Source organism: Vidua chalybeata, chromosome 1 (genome assembly GCF_026979565.1).
Source record: "Vidua chalybeata isolate OUT-0048 chromosome 1, bVidCha1 merged haplotype, whole genome shotgun sequence".
Classification (NCBI taxonomy): Eukaryota; Metazoa; Chordata; class Aves; order Passeriformes; family Viduidae; genus Vidua; species Vidua chalybeata.
In genome coordinates, this window is record NC_071530.1 from 107,404,914 (window position 1) to 107,409,537 (window position 4,624).

General features: G+C 41.5%; 1 long non-coding RNA gene across 1 annotated transcript; it reads left to right on the top strand.

Moving 5' to 3' along the window:
* Positions 1-226: 226 nt before the first annotated feature.
* Positions 227-3,782, top strand: LOC128798003 (uncharacterized). Its single transcript, XR_008434308.1, has 3 exons — positions 227-436; positions 990-1,098; positions 3,569-3,782. It is a non-coding gene; the product is annotated as an uncharacterized LOC128798003 (long non-coding RNA).
* The last annotated feature ends 842 nt before the right edge of the window (positions 3,783-4,624 follow it).

Consider the following 4,624-nt stretch of genomic DNA (forward strand, 5'->3'; position numbering starts at 1 on the left):
AGGGCTCACCTGGGGAGGAAAAATTTGGGCAGAGTGGGTCTGTGAATTTCCCTCTTTCTCCATCAAGACCCCTTCCCCCAGGAACAGCTGGAGAATCCTGCTACTTCTTTCTCCACCCACTTGCACCTCACCTTTTCCTGTGAGGACCCTACGGAGACCTGGTACGTGGCCGAAGCCATTGCTCCTGCTGCAAACCAGCCACTGCCTCCTCAGACAAGGACGCAGCCTGCCGCCATAGGCCTGTGCCTGAAGATTGCCCAGGCTCCTGCCATCTGCTTCTGTTTTTCCAGACAAAATACACCGTTTCTGGGTTTCCCATAATAGGATAGGCTCCCCACCCCCGCAGTCATTCTGGCAGATCTTTTTTCCTCTGGTTCCAACTCCGGATCACTTCTCCTTACAAGCGTTTCCGAGAGCTCCTTCATGCCCTGAGCAGGTACAGGCCTGATATGCCCTGAAACCACCTTCAGTTTCTCAGCAGCTTCACCACACTGGTGAGATATGCCGTGTCCCCTCTGCCCATGCTCTGAGCTACACTTGCTGTGATCCAGAAGCTGTTTGACGGCAGAAGTGTTACAGTATTCCTGAATTAACACGCTCTGCCTCCCAGTGGGCCTTATTAGCTCAGGCACAAACCTCACTAACACGGCTGTGTGGTTTCTGTCCCAGAGAAGGTTTGTATCTGGCCAGTTTGCAGTATCCATCCATCTGCCCCCTCCATATAGATACACCATACTGCTCCTGTGATTAGACAGGAAATCTTGTTTCTTGTCTTTTCAACACTGTGGCTGATTATTTTTATCTTACAGAAAAAGAGGGCACTCTCAGAGCCAAAGGTATATAACCCTGTGTATCGCGCATGTAGTAGGCATGTCCTACACACCAGAGAAGATCTCTGCCCCACTTTAATGTTTACCTCTGCCTGTATAAGACTCTTTCAGCAGGTACACAATTGACTAAGACAAGAATTTTTTTTTTTTTTTTTACAGAAAACCCTGCCATTCATGTGCCACTATCCCCCAAAACCAGCTCAGAAATACCATGTGGCATCCAGACACTTCCCCCGGATCTCATGGCAGTGGGGCTGCTAACTCCAAGGTATGAGCCATACATGGCTGCGCAACAAAGCCTCAAAAATTATGCCATAAACTTGAAATTATGCCAGGTATTTAAAATTTCAGCCCCATCAGATCCTGCTTCACAGCCTTAGAGTTGTGTGTTCAGCAGAGGCAAAAAAATACCTATGCTCTTGATGTGCATACCTTCGCTGTGGTTGTGCCTGCACGTAAGCACTTCTGTATCATTTTGGTTACCTTACCTGGGCTAAGGTTCTCCCTCCCACTACTTAGATGTGGTCTAAGTGGCTGAAAATATCCATGAAATGGAGATATAGCTCTTCATTTAAAACCAGAACCTTTCTCATGATTACATTAACACCCAAGCTGCTGTGGACACCTGAGACATCCTTGGTCCTAAGCAGTGCAGCCTGAAGAGCCCGCTAGTCAATAAAATAAAATACCCATTCTCTTTAATTAACATATGAAATAAACACAATCTGTGACACCTAGTGTGCAGCAGCAATTAAGAGGCATTGCTTAGTTAAACCTCCTAATACCTCATTTAAATATGCAATTAAGGGATAATTGCCTTCAATCAATAAAAAAATTGAAATATTTTGCAGGGACCTCAATTATATTTTTGTGAAGCTTTCTACTTCATACTTGGTCTGGCCTAAGTCTCCAAATCTTTTACCACTTTTTAAAGAAAGATTATTCGTTTCTGGATTGCATTGATTTATGGCTTTTATTTATCCTACCAGCATTATATGAGCCTGATGCTAGCACTAAGCCTATGCAAAGCATTTATTTTTGTGTAATCAATGACTTCTATTTGATTCAAGCTATCCATTTTACATTCTCCATGGATCATCTCCCTTTTCTGGTCCACACAGACCAAGAGCGTTTCTTTGTGTAGATCTTTATACGCAGAGCTTCCTCATAGGCACCTTAACAAATCTTTTGTAATGCAATTGTTTTCCCATTTTTCAGTATCTTCTTGCAAACAAGCAGTACTTCACTTGTGCACAAGTGCTAGCAATTCAAACCGTATATCCAGCCCCGCTCCCTGCCTACACACAAATCCATCCTTAGTAAAATGAGACAGATCTCATGAATCAAACAAGGAACAAAGTCAACCATTGCCTTCCCTCTCAAGGCGTGAAATTAGCAATGCAAATATATATGCTCATCTAAGAGCTCCTTGAGTGCACTCCATCATGGCACCTCATGCCATCATCAGCCACAGAACAATCAGAATACAGGGGGAAATATTTTCATGCTCAATAATTGAATTATGTGGTTGAAGAGACAAGACCCATGCAAGTAAGTGAGATGGGGAAAAAAAAGTAGGAAATAAATTCTGACAGGCATTTACAGGCATCTAATGAGCACCCAAGAAAGCAGCATACTACACTGACAGGGAAACCTTGGTGCAAGCTAGGATTCATGCTATTTTACATGTTTAGGCTATTAACATCCCATTATCTGAACTTGTTGTGGCAATCATTGCTGAAGTGAAAACCCCCCTCTGGACTATTCCTGTCATGGGGAAAGGTCAATGAGGAAGTATTGCTTGGATTTAATAAAAAAGATGTTCAAAATTGATCTGTTGTGCAATTGTAGTTAAATAATTTCACTTCTTCAGATGTCTGTCCCACCATGCCAGATCTTTGAGCCAGAAAGAGTTGTTGAGCTGGTGTCAAACAAGGGTCACATCCTTGTTACAGCTTGTCACTTGTGATAAGTGATAAAACTAAGCTTGGACGTAAGCTTGTCCTTAATTAACACAAGATACCAAAAAAAAACAAAACTAGATGTTACTGCAGTCTCTGAAAGGTGCACACATTCTCTGCTGGAATTGTTTGGTGGTGTTCAGAAGTTTTAGGCTTTGCAATTGTGACATCGGTATGACCTATATGGGTGCCACCTCCAGATGAAAAGCACTGCATAATGTAAACCAAAGAGCACAGATAGAGCACAGTAAAAAACAGAAGTTTTTTACCCAGTTTTTTGATACAGAGTCTTGCACAAGTGTTACATTAATTTGTATTTCCTTTCCTCTTGCTCCTATCTATCATTACAGCATTTTGTTACTGATTGTTTCATTGTTATCTACCCACTATAGTGAAATACATACATAAATACATGGTAAATGGTAAATTCAGAGATCATGTATATAAGCATAAATATGATACAAAGACACCACTTAACAAGGAGAGGAAACTCCCTCACTACAGGAATTATTCAGAAGACCTGGAAATCATCTAAGGAATTATGAACTTTGACCTCCATCACTTCTGGAACCCCCATTATTTCTTTTGTCTGATTTGCTCAGAGGACTACCCCCTCTAGAGAGCAGGTGATTGCTAGATTTAGTCAGGTGATTGCTTCTTTTCCAGAAATATTTTTTTCAAGATAATCAACTGATTTGCTTGAGAAACAAATATTTTGCTTCTAGTCTGTATACAATGGCTGCCATCAGGCATTCACTGTTTTTTTTTTTTTTTTAGATTCCTATAAGGACAGATGTTCTGCAAAGAACCAATGATTCTGTGATAGATGATCCACAGAGAACCAGGATACTGAAACTGTAAGTCTCCAGAACATGACATGTCATCAGATGAGTAAAAGAAGATCTCTTTGATGTCATAGTACTTGTTAATGTGGCTTTTCTTAATGTTCTATCCATTTCTCATCTCATCTATCCCTTGAAGCCTCACAGGCTGCGAGCCCTTTATATTTATGCAAATATATTAAAGTTTCTAATAATTGTGAATATGTGTCTGCAGCCATATGTCTTTATAAAAAGGTTTTTATCAAGAGATGCTTCCAAATAACATGTTTAGACCAAGTAGAAAGCTTCACTAAATATTAGGTAAGAACTGAATGTTGAGATGCATACAACACTTGCCCCTTCTTTGGCCTGTTCTTGTCTTTATATTGCCCAGTTGATTGTGTATAGGTTTACTGTAAATTTCAGAAAGCATCTTTAAGAGCCCTGGGAGAAGATAACTGAGTGCAGCCTGGGATGGCTGCTCCCCCACATGGATTCACTCATTTGTCAATGCCTGAACATGGGAGAAACAGGGTTCAGCCCTCTTGAATTCAGATCCTTGCTGTTGAGATTGAAGCAGGATACGAACTGTACTTATCTTCTGTGATTTCAGATATGGACACATTCCTGTAATAAACCCAGGAGATATCTCTGTTCTCTATGAATGTAACACACACATCAGGCACCACTGAAGAGCCATCATATGGCTCCAGCTTTTACCCACCGCTATCGCAGGTTTAACTCGGGGCAAGCTTGACCAGGAGGGATCATCATCCAATTGCCAATTAAATGGAGGGAGCCAGTCCCCTGGGGCAGCAATGAAGCCATATAGGATTACTGCAGTTACATTATGATTAAGATGATGATGACGGTACAGGCAACCAAGCCCTGAAGAATCTCATTCATTTCATTATAAGGTCACAGAGTAAAAAATCAGCTGCTCTCATTTACACCTGTCAACCCCAATGAAAGGAGCAGTGTGGAGTGGGTATAACTGAGACCAAAATTAGCC